We start from the raw sequence: 13,127 nt of genomic DNA on the forward strand, positions 1-13,127 counted from the left end.
AACTGTGCAGCTGAACTAGCCCCAGCCATGCAATATATCTTCCAGAAATCACTGGACCAAGGGACGCTACCAAGTGACTGGCGGAATGCAAACATCGCCCCTGTCTTCAAAAAAGGAGATGTTCACTTGGCAGAGAATTATCGACCTGTATCTCTAACTTCAATATCATGCAAACTTCTCGAACACATAATCTGCAAACATATACTTAACCATCTAGAACAGAACAAAATACTTACTTCACTCAACCACGGCTTTAGATCTGGCTATTCCTGCGAAACGCAACTTATTACAACCATCCATGACCTCCTACCCAGCAAACATTTTAAATCGGTCCGATGTCGGCCCGATATTTATTTCAATATCGGCCCGACATCGGTAATTACATCGGCCCGACAACGGGAGTGCAACACGGCGCAATGTTGGCCCGACATCGGTATGTATATCGGCCCGACATCGGTAATTACATCGGCCCGAGATCGGGAGTGCAACACGGCTCGATGTTGGCCCGACATTGGTATGTATATCGGCCCGAGATCGGGAGTGCAACACGGCTCGATGTTGGCCCGACATTGGTATGTATATCGGCGATACCTTCTTGAGCCAGCATGGTGCCGACATACTTTTAACCATTCCTCAGTCCCTGTCTAGCCTCAATTGTTTTTAATTGTTGTTGGTAGTGTTAAGGGCCTAAAACAGTTTCTTAAATAAATGAAAGAACATTTTCTTCAGACAACATTTTATTTTTACATTCTTTTCAACCAAACTGGAATACAGTATTTGCTAATTATACTACTGTCTTGAAACTGAAAATATTAAACTGATTTATTACTAATTCCAACATTTTTATTCTAATGGGGTAAAATTAATTAATATATACATTGACTAACAACAAATGTAAAAGAAATTATTTAAACAGACTCTATAATTCTACAGGTACAGAAACTGAAAAAGTAACACATTGAAACAAAATGTTAAATGACCAAATGACTTGAGTTTTGTATTTTGGTAATAGAATATTCAGCAAATGAAAATAAAATAAGAGAATTATGAAGAAAACCAACGTATCCAACATGCATATTGTATACATGGAAAATTACCAAACATGCATGTATAAATGGTTCATATCACCCATATTATCAAAACTGGTCTATATACCCTGGCAATTAATAAAATAACCCTTTCTTTAAAATGGATAGCGTATGATACCCATAAAATAGTAACAATTAAGACTAGTTAGCAAAATACAACATAGTAGTCATAAGATACACACAAAATAAGAACAAATAAGACTAGTCAGCAAAATACAACAAAGTAGTCATACCTTACACAAAAAATAGTAACAAGTAAGACTAGTCAGCAAAGTACAACATAGTAGTCATACGATACACAAAACATAGTAACAAATAAGACTAGTCATCAAAATACAACATAGTAGTCATACGATACACAATAAATAGTAACAAGTAAGACTAGTCAGCAAAATACAACAATGTAGTCATATGATACACAAAAAATAGTAACAAGACTAGTCAGCAAAATACAACATAGCAGTCATACGATACACAAAAATTGTAACAAGTAAATTCAGGAAATTGCTATCCAGCAAAAAAAAACAAAACATAGTAATGGCACAAAATGTAAATGTACAAGTGACTAGAAATCTCACTTTAAGGTAATGGGCCATGTTGTCAATGGCAGAACACATTTTTTCCCCCTAAATCAAGTCAAGCAATTCCTCATTGTTGAATAGTCTTAAATGGTAAATACTAGCTGTGAAATGTGGAATAAGACTTGTAGTTAATCAGTTGTACTTTTTCTGAACTGCAGGTAAATATATATATTGACACAACATTTCCCAATTTCATGGAATGGGATCACATCCCCAAAATACTGAAAAAAAAGCCATTAAGTCAGACCATTCCTTTAAAGAGAACTAATAATGATATGCAGTATAAAGCAGCCAGTATTTGTTAACGAATACATTGCAGTAGGACAGAGCAATATATTGCTGAATGATATATAATTGAGTAGTTTACTGGGACTTATTTACATATGGTTATAAATACCTTAAACTAACATATATTAAAATTATTTGTTGTTTTCACCAGGAAATGATCACTTGAAAATAAAAATAATTGAGTTCTGTCACTTATCAAATTCAAAATGAATTGAGGTAATTGATTTTTATAATTGAGTATTTTCAGAAATAAACACCTTGTATGTCCCCTGAACTTAGACATAAATTATGGGCATTTCTAGAAAGTTTTGAATAAAAAATATTACAAGAAAATTGTCTTCAATATTAATACAAACTACATGAAACTTGTTTTCTTCAAAAATGACAAATGAAAACAATTAGAACAAGAATATATTGAAAAGTTACGTTTACCTAAGTAACACACAGAGTTACAGCTATTTAGGTAATAAAGGCAAAAAAAAAAACAACAAAATATACACTGCTTCCATCAGTATACATATTAAAAAAAAAGTTGTGTAAAATCATTAATTTCAAGTTCAAAGAGACCTTTACATCATAACAAATTGCAGCAGGAGACTAAATTAAAAGTTAAAACACACACGAGTTAAAATTCATTGGGACTGTTCATCACTTATTTTGGCTGTCCTCTTTTTTCTTCCACCGTCACGGTCAGAGGCTGTTCTAAACCATTCCCTGCACTCATGTTCAACTTCTGCAGCTGTGCATTTCAAGGACCGCATGACAGCTTCTGAAAATGGTAATGACATGTAGGCTCATATTATTCTATATCCATTATATGTTCAAACAGTGTTGCAAGAATTAACGATACTGGGCAGTTTATAAACCAATATTATTTCTTAACCCTTTTTAAATTACAATATGAAGACTACTTTTGAAAAAGGAAAACAGCCGGATGTAATTCTGTATGTATATATATATTCACACATATGGCCAGTTACGGGGTCTCTGATTAAGAAATAGGTCATGGGGTTCCCACTTTAAATACATGTATCTCCATACCCTTTTTTACCCGATATTAACACGAATTAAGGTGTATAGGGGTACCTTATATAGTATTATATATAAATACGTCATTTATTTTACGTCTCATACAAGGAAATATATAGCGACATTAATTGCTAGGTTCATGAAATTTCAATTTCAGACGTGATTGTGGTTTTCGATATAAGACCTTATTGCGACATTTGATTGCATTACCTCCCCTACACCCCCCTCATAGTAATTAAAGGTGCCTAGAACGCGTGGTTGTATACAGACCCGGTTTTTTATATTGACCCCTTAGGTATAGTCTGAAAACTACCAAGACCGCGTAACTGGCACTATGAATTAGTTCTAACTGTGACCTTATCTTTTTACACATTCTATGACAACTTACTCTGCACAGCATCAGCCAATAGAAAGTTTTCCAAATACTGCCTTTTTCTTCCTCCCATGCCAGCTGTACTGGTTGGCCACCTCATTTGACATGCAATGCTTCAGAATGCGCCGGCACACATCAGCGCGGTTTCGGCCACCCAATACAGACAAATGGCTCACCTGAAAAGAAACACAAAGCATCTGTACACAGTTCTCAGTTCATTAATTTATGTTGTATACTAAAAGAACAATAAGTAATTACCTAAGAAATAGCTGCCAAATGGCCTGTTGCATTGGGTGTACTGGAACATGATTCCCTTAGCATTGTAAACATGATTTAAGTGAAACATTTTTTTTTACCTGTCTGTACGAGTGCCAGTATGTTTTATCCCTTGATTTTGACATTGCTAATATAATACACTGAGTGTTCTCAGTTTCACCAAAATTTATTAGAAAGAATTTTATGAAACAACCAGGGCTCCAGATAAGGTTTTGTGAAATTCTTAAATTACTACCAGATTTTCAAAAAGAATTCTGAACTCTGAAATTTTATTCTTAACGTTACTACTAAGTTTTGGAAAATAATTCTTATTTTTTATAAATGACCTAGAAATAAATAATAATGGTTATTTTTATGCAAAAAAAATTCAAAATAAACATACTAGCAACTTTATTTATACAAGTTCAACTGTGTTTTTCAGTATTATACAATTTTATTTTTCAAATACCTTCATATGCCCAAACTGTGCTAAGATTGCATGCCTTAGATGAATTTTTACATATTTCACAATTAAAACAGGTCTCCCCTTCAATCTTTTCAACGATTAGCCACGGGACTTGTCCCTTCCACTCGTTCAATGTTTTTTTTGTGTTTAAATTTGGACCCGTCGTGTCGCGTTTTTGTTTAGCTTTTCCGACTGTGTCGGAAACTGAACATACAACATCGTATAAGATCATTTCTATAATGTCGTTCTAAACATTTAACTTTGGCTCACTTTGCGTACAATATGTTAAAAGCGTGTTTTTGGACGCTTTGCAGTTTTTTAAGACGCTCTCTGGGTGCCGCCATTGTTTTTTGACAGATAGACTGTATACGCCGCTTTTATTGCAAAAAATGCGCTTTGTTAAACAAACCCGATAACCGTTGTACATAAGCACCGCAAAGATCTTTAATACGCGAAAAGAACCCAATAAAAATCGATACGAACAGATGTAAAAATAATATTCGTATCTTGATTTTGTAATTCTTAATGGTACGACAAGATTTTCAAATAAATACGTAACGGACTTGAAAATAATTCGTAATTACGAAAATACGACCCTTATCTGGAGCTCTGAAACAACTTATAGCTGACTAGCTATTCATTCATGAAATTAAACAAACATTGAACAGTCGCGAAAACATGTGACATTTGATGACAGATAGCAATTTCAGAAAAAAAGCACTCTAAAAATGGTCTGATCTTGTGAATAAAGAAATAAAATTGTTTCCGAACAAAAATAAATAAAAAAGTCCAGGACAGAATAGTTCTACCTTGATAATTTCGAAATTGAGTCAATGCAGCTTTGTCGCGCGCCGTATGATCATACAGGACTGAATATATTTTAAAGTCAAATATTTCAAACGCATATTTACATAAAAAGTAATATGACAAATATATTTATTAAATGAAAGGTATTTTATAACATTATGTGATATAAATTTAGTTGACATACTTTATTTTGTTTACTTCCAAAGCCTGGGCAGATTCACTGCACAAGAGCCAAGGGAAGCAACCTGTGTATTTCCTTTTAACAACGGTTACTCTTCCTGGACATGATAATGTTGATTTTATATCAAGTATCTTACACGGTTTTTAAAAGAGACATAATAATTAAATTTAATAACAAGAAATTAAAAAGAAAATAATCAAAGTTACCTTTTCTCTTGAGTGTTAATTATGATATCGGGCCTATGTTGGGCCGATATCATACTTTGAACTGTTGAGTTATAAGTATTTTTATAACAACGGGCCGACATCGGGCCGACATTGTCCTATAAATATAAGTTGTATAATATGCGACCTATCTTTCACGGTTTTTAAAAGAGACATAGACAATTAAATTTAACGCAACAAGAAATTAAAAAGAAAATAATCAAAGTTACCTTTTCTCTTGAGTGTTAATTATGATATCGGGCCTATGTTGGGCCGATATCATACTTTGAACTGTGGAGTTATAAGTATTTTATATAACAACGGGCCGACATCGGGCCGACATTGTCCTATAAATATAAATTGAATAATATGCGACCTAATTAAACGTTATTAAACAAGATGGATTCACTAAAATGGAAAATTGCAAAAAGTTCTCATCTCTTAACAAAATATTTTTTGTTTAACATAAATGTCGGTCCGATGTCGGCCCAACATCGGCAAATCTCTGCCGATATTCCATCATTTAGCCGATATCGGGCCGATATGGGCATGTTTGCTGGGTAATTAACTACGACAAAGGAAGCCAAATAGACATGGCCATACTCGATTTCTCGAAAGCGTTTGACACCGTCCCACACGAGAAGCTCCTGAATAAACTTTCCGGTTATGGCATCGATGGCCCACTGAATACATGGCTAAGAGATTTCCTCACCAATCGCAACATGCAAGTTGTCCTAGAAGGGGAGAAATCCACAACCGCCCATGTTGACTCAGGAGTACCCCAAGGAACCGTCCTCGGCCCCCTCTTGTTTTTGTGCCACATAAATGACCTCCCTGACACAGTTAAGTCACAAGTACGACTGTTCGCAGACGGTTGCCTCTTGTACAGGCCCATACGATCCATACAAGACCACATAGCCCTCCAAGACGACCTGAAAGCGTTGGAAATCTGGGCATCTTCATGGGGAATGCATTTCAATGCCAAAAAATGTTACATCCTGAGCATTAACAACAGATCATCTCACTTCTATGAATTAAATAAACACATCCTCCAACAGGTCGAAGAAAATCCATACCTAGGCGTCACAATATCCTCCAACTTAAACTGGGACACCCACATCAATAAAATAATCAAGAAAGCTAACTGTACCCTAGGATTCATACGTAGAAACCTCAAACACTGTCCGATCACCTGTAGAAAAACAGCTTACTTAGCGTTAGTCAGATCAACACTTGAGTACAGCTCTGTGGTATGGGACCCACATCTAGCAAAGCATATTGACAAGATCGAGCGCATCCAAAGACAAGCGGCTAGATTCATCACAGGGGATTACCGCTCGCGGGACGAAGGCTGTGTTTCTTCAATGTTGAAAACACTGGAACTTCAAAGCCTACAGGACAGACGAAAGACCAATCGACTCACCCTCCTGTACAAAGTTGTCGGGGGGGGGGGGGGAAGGTGCCAGCCTTACCTTGTCATGACATACTAACACCAGCAAGAAATAAAAGAAACGTTAAACCTAAATTATTTAATGACTATCAAGCTACAAACATTCTAGAAAACCAAGTGACAAATAATACAAAGTGCTTTAAAACTTTTGTGTGCAAAACCGAACAATTTAAAAACTCCTTCTTTCCCAGAACTGTATTAGACTGGAACAAACTTAGTGACAGTGTTGTGTACGCGGCTTCCGTCAATAGTTTCAGGACTGCGCTGCTTAATCCACAATTGGACTAGTCTCTCTCCCGTTGCGACCTACGCCCTACAAGGCCCTGCAACGTATCGATTCAGATTCAGAGAGTTATCGTTCGTGCCTCAACATACATGTGAATGTAATGAACCGCAGTGTCATTCTCCTAGCAGAGTTGTCGTTCGTTCCTCACCATACACGCAATGAACCGCAGTGTAAGTGTGCCGCAGTGTAAGAGAGTGGTTCTGTGCATAAATACCCCAATGTCCCTGTTATTGTTAGTGCAAGTTAGCCTGGATCACGTGATGAGGCGCTAAATCAAATCTGCCCAATAAAATACTTCGTTACAAAATTGTTTCAAAACTTGTAATGATTAATTCCGAAACGTTAAAATCGGTTCAATAATTGTTTGTTTTGATGTTACTTATGAAGACAACGATACATCTTGTTAGTGATAATTGTATGTAATTACTGAGTTGTCAAATTAATTGATTTGCAATGCTTTATACGAAGTTGGCTGTTGCATTTATGCTAGAAACAGTGGATGGGGAAAGAATAAATACACTCCAAAACATGTTCACATTTATTATTTTTCATTATTGTCATCAGGATACATGATTTTTTTTTAACCGCAGTGTGTTGACCTTTTATTGTAAACGATGCATTATAATTCACAAAGTTCTTCATTTGTTTTAAATAACTGATGTAAACACTGTTGTACAGATAGTAGGGTAGGTTTTTGTTTAGTTGTGGGTTCTTGTTTAGTGGTGGTTAAAGATATCGCATGAAATTGAATAATAGAACGTTGGCATGGGCTGCAGTTTGTCATGTTAAAAGTTTGAAATAGTAAACACTGTTGTACAGATAGTTAGGGTAGGTTTTTGTTTAGTTGTGGGTTCTTGTTTAGTGGTGGTTAAAGATATCGCATGAAATTGAAGAATAGACCAGTTCACGCGTGACGTCACACTCACCTGCGTGTTTACATCCGGGCTATATTGGTAGTCAAAAGAAAGATACAATCAATGGGGAGAAATAGAGCGTGATCGGTTATATTTAAACGATTATATTTAGATTTTATTTTTCAACATGCCAACAAGTTGTTCTACGTTACTGAAACAAATAAGATTGAACACAATGAATAAATAGATCAATTCCAAATAAAAAACATTAACAAATTAACCATAATGGTATTTTTCTGGGCAGGGACCTATACCCTGGTCCGGGAAAACTAACGTGTTGACACATTAAATAAACATTTAATTAAATAAAATGCAATAGTTTTCATTTGATTGTTTGCATCAATCTTAAAATCATTTAAGCCATTGTATTCCGGTGTTTAATTGCCCCTTTGTTCTGCCTAATCCGATTATCTCGTTTTGATTAGATATTGTCCAGACCTAACTAACAACATGGTGTCATAAATCACACTAGGTGGCAGATGACAGTCTGGTCATTAAACGCAATTGATGATGCCACCATGTCGTTCTGGTAGTATTAAGTAACTAGGCATTTGGTTGAATAAATTTACCGCCGACATACTTAACAGTTGCTTAAATTAGATATGTTACGGTACCTATTGTACAAATTTGAAGTCTATAGATTATCGGAAATTGAACAAGATACAAGCCCGTTTCATTTATAAAAAAATAAAGTATTTATGAATTAAACAATGTAAATAAAAAATATTTAACGTATTTAGCGGGCATCGGTTAATTATAAATACGTCATTCCGTATGAAGATGTAATGTTACGGCAATGCACGAAATACATCATAAAAACAAGAAATTACGTTTTACATCAATGGGGGTAATTAATAATGAAACAATATGTATATATTATATTATATATGTATATATATTATGTTGTGTGTGTTTGTGTGTGTTAAATGTTAGATAGTTGTCACTCATACTCGATCACTAGTAACGAGTTTACAAAATACATGAATACACAGTTCAAGTTGCATCATGTGAGGTTGTGTTTTTCAGTTGAATGTTAATATTCCTCACGTCTTTCTCTAACAACACCCATCCAAATTAAAATTACATGTAAATACCGTCATGAACTTCGCTTTTAATAGGGCTTTGTAGTACGTTTATTTCAATGAAACACTGACACATTCTAGCTATCACTATTTTTTTATTACTCTAGTTTACGCATGCAATTGATAATTATAATTTTACAATTAGATGTATCATTATTTTTATTGAAGCTTTTCTGCAAATAATTATACGGCTAATGCATAGAGCTCTTTGTTGTGTCGAATTGTCTGTCGTTCAGTCTTCAGACAATCTTAATTACTTTGATGCTAATGACGCGTTCTTTTAAAATGCAAATAAATGTGTTAATGCATTCTTTTGGCACTAAATATTATATTTGTTAAATATTATTTAGGTGTTGCTTTTTTAGTTTCTTTCCGATTTATTGACTAAACAAGTCTCGTTATCCATATGCTTTGCGCACGGACTCTAGTCAATATACACTCCATGGCTTTGCGTTAGGTGTAAGCAATGCTTTTGACTACCAGTGCATTGCGCATGCGCGAAAATCAGGAATCAAAACAATAACAATGAACTGGCCTTTAGAACGTTGGCATGGGCTGCAGTTTGTCATGTTCAAAGTTTGAAATAATTTTACAAATAGAAAATGCGACAAAAACAGGTAAATATTGCAATTTGCCATAACCCGATGTATCCTTTAATATCAAACACAAAAACAATTTCTACCCATATATTGTCTCTTAGTATTCGTAACGGCATTATCCCCTCTTTTGGTCGGCAGACCAAAATATCTTTGATGCTTCTTTGGTAACTAGTTTTGATTTTTCTCTAGTGTAAGAATATAATATTTTCTCTGTCCTATTTGTTTGCGTATGAATACAGTATTATAATTATTACGATAGTATAGTCTGTTTCATTATTTTCTTCAGAAATGCAGTTTATTCCATAAGTGAACATATTTTGAGAAAAAAGTTGTATTCTTAAATACTCCGTCCTTTTGTCCGGGCAAAATGAAACTATTAGCATTTCATTGTATATTTAATAATCAGATCAAATAATCTGATTATATTATAGAAGTGCAGAACTTTTTGTTCAGGACCAAAAAAAATAACGGGAGTATATATATATAGCGAGCGCGATGCTTTTACATCCAACATTTATTCATCATGCAAGGAGAGGATCTTTCCAGAAAGAGGGTTTCTTTGGGGGGTCATATTTTTAAAACTGGGGCTTGTTTTTTTTGGGGTGTTACTGTGTAAAAGATTTTAAAATAAAATTATTAACATGTTTAAGTATTTTGAATGAGCGGACCAAATAACGTGAGTATATATAGAGGCGCAGAACTCTTTTGGTCCAGACCAAATAACAGGAGTATATATATAGCGAGCGCGATGCTTTTACATACAACATTTATTCATCATGCAAGGAGAGGATCTTTCCAGAAAGAGGGTTTCTTTGGGGGGTCATATTTTTAAAACTGGGGCTTGTTTTTTTGGGGGGGTTAGTGTGTAAAAGATTTTAAAATAAAATTATTAACATGTTTAAGTATTTTGAATGAGCGGACCAAATAACGTGAGTATATATAGAGGCGCAGAACTCTTTTGGTCCAGACCAAATAACAGGAGTATATATATAGCGAGCGCGATGCTTTTACATACAACATTTATTCATCATGCAAGGAGAGGATCTTTCCGGAAAGAGGGTTTCTTTGGGGGGTGGGGGTCATATTTTTAAATTTGGGGCTTGGTATTTTTGGGGGTTAGTGTGTTAAAGATTTTAAAATAAAAATATTAACATTTTCAAGTATTTTGAAGGAGCAGACCAAAAACGGGAGTATATATAGAGGCGCAAAACTCTTTTGGTCCGGACCAAACAACGGGAGTATATAAATAGTGAGCGCGATGCTTTTACATCCAACATTTATTCATCATGCAAGGAGAGAAACTTTCCAGAAAGAGGGTTTCTTTGGGGGGTCATATTTAAAAAAATGGGGCTTGGTATTTTTGGGGGCAGTGTCTTAAAGATTTTAAAATGAAATTATGAACATTTTCAAGTATTATGAATGGGCAGACCAATTAACGGGAGTATATATAGAGGCACAGAACTCTTTTGGTCCGCTTGCTGCAGAATTACCATAGCACAAGGCCTTTTTCTGTCTATTTTGGGAAAAAGTATGTAGCAAAATTGGGATTTTGCGAGTCGCAAATCTTCCAAAATGGGAAGAATTTTCATCGACAAAAGCATTATTTGGGCAGGGGGTTTTCCAGTCATTTACGATAAAAATCATATAAATTATGGTTATATATTTTGTAAGTTGTTTAAAAAATTAAATTGAGATATAGAGTCTAATAATCATATAATCATAAGTAATAAGACACTTCTTTCTAAATAAAAAAAAAAGTTAAATTGGGATTTTTTTGTGAGAATTGGGAAAAAATATGCATATTTGGCATCGGGAATGGGTCCGACTATCACACCCGTGAGATAGGCAGAAAAAGGCCTGAGCGCGGACCAAATAATCTCAGGCTTTCATGGCTAATGAGCTTCGACGGAGCATGCAGTAAATACACCACACTGCGCAATGGGTGTAAACCGCAGTTCACAGTTTAAATGTTTTCGGTCAAGGTTAAATGGGGTTTCATGTGTAGATAAGATCATATTATTTTCACTGACATGCAGTTGTATTTGAGATTGACACACGACAACATCGGCGGCAGGTTTATAGACAATGGATGCTTTTATAGGAATTAATTGGAAAGGCAAATAAAGTAACTTTATTTCAAATAATGACGGAATAAACTGTAGTATTTTTAGAAACAGACTATAGATCATGTCTACTTTTCCTAGTTGCAGAAACAGACGGAATAAGCCGAAGTTGATATTTATTTACATCCGGACTACTTTCTGCAATTATTTTTTTTGGGCTGCGAAGGACCGGGCCTAATGCAAATAATAATATAATTATATATATATATATAATTTCAATACTATATACATGTAGCTCTGTTCCTATACAAAATTATACATGTCTGTGGACTAAAAGAGGGGATAATGCCTTCGTAACCCAAAATCCCTTATTCATGAGCATTTTCCATGTTACAGGGTCTGTTAACATTTTTCACAAATGACAGTGTGCTGGTACAGCATTTGCTGTAAATACGCTAACATTTTCCACGGAGTGTATATTGACAGGAGTTGAATCGAGTATTTGACCCTTGCTGTAGTAAATTCAATTTTATGCAGAAACTAATCATCCGATTTTATTGGTTTATACGTTATCTCGTTGCTTATTAATTCCTCTTTCAAAAGAATATAACTTTTAGTATATTTCCGTTTTTCTTAATGAATTTATAGCGAGTTAAACACGAGAAATAAACATTTTATATTTAACCCCTATATACGATAGGGATCACCACAGCAGGTTGCTTATACATAGTTCTGGCTACCATAACTTTAAATGTCGCTTTTTATGATTTTTGACTGGCGCGACTTTATAGTTATGGACCAACCCCAATAGGAAAGTCAACCAGAAATTCCCGAAAAGTTGACAGTTAACAAAGACCTGCCCAAAACAGCTTTTAAATGCAGTTATTGGCCCATATCAACAACTTGATCGGAAAGATTAACATTTTACACATTTAACTGATATATTCTTTCACTAAACATTTAAAATTTCTATTTTCTGCTCTAACATATCGAGAAAAACAGCGATGTGACAGACTTTCTTGAAATGCGAATCTCCCGAGATTTCACGGTCATATGACATTATTCATATTTTAAGTAACATACCATGTGCTCAAGTGTTTTCAAATTCAGAATGACATTTCCTGGTATTTTAGATTATTCTGGCTCGTTTAGTAAACAAATTGTAGTGTAAATACAAATGCAAAGTAAATATTATTTAAAACTACCTGGTTCACACTGAAATCAGTCTTATAATCCACCAGACGTAAGATGTTAATCACTAATAATAGATTTCAGAAAACGAAAGTAATGTTTACAATTTTAGCATAAAATGTCAAGGTCGATCCGAAAGTATCCAAATAAAAACTCGTCACGTGACAAAGCAACAATGGCGTCAAATTTGTGAATTTCAGACTGATGATAGTTATTTTCATCTATTGTAAGATGCATTTGAAACATTTAAGGTAGTTATTTTCATCTATTG

At 34.7% G+C, this 13,127-nt stretch overlaps 1 protein-coding gene and 1 long non-coding RNA gene across 3 annotated transcripts in view; one reads left to right on the plus strand and one right to left on the minus strand.

Moving 5' to 3' along the window:
- Positions 1-2,490: 2,490 nt before the first annotated feature.
- On the minus strand, positions 2,491-4,933 carry LOC127865315 (uncharacterized). Its single transcript, XR_008042583.1, has 3 exons — positions 4,890-4,933; positions 3,375-3,535; positions 2,491-2,726 (listed from the first exon to the last, which is right to left on the minus strand). It is a non-coding gene; the product is annotated as an uncharacterized LOC127865315 (long non-coding RNA).
- A 2,346-nt stretch (positions 4,934-7,279) lies between these two features.
- LOC127870946 (cytoskeleton-associated protein 5-like) overlaps positions 7,280-13,127 on the plus strand; it is a 113,431-nt gene continuing 107,583 nt past the window's right edge. The window contains exon 1 of one of the 2 annotated variants that reach the window (XM_052413546.1): positions 7,280-7,422. The gene's annotated coding sequence lies outside the window, so the exon portion shown is untranslated. The remainder of the gene's footprint in view (positions 7,423-13,127) is intronic. The other variant, XM_052413553.1, reaches the window with a different exon arrangement.

Source organism: Dreissena polymorpha, chromosome 1 (assembly GCF_020536995.1).
Source record: "Dreissena polymorpha isolate Duluth1 chromosome 1, UMN_Dpol_1.0, whole genome shotgun sequence".
Lineage (NCBI taxonomy): Eukaryota > Metazoa > Mollusca > Bivalvia > Myida > Dreissenidae > Dreissena > Dreissena polymorpha.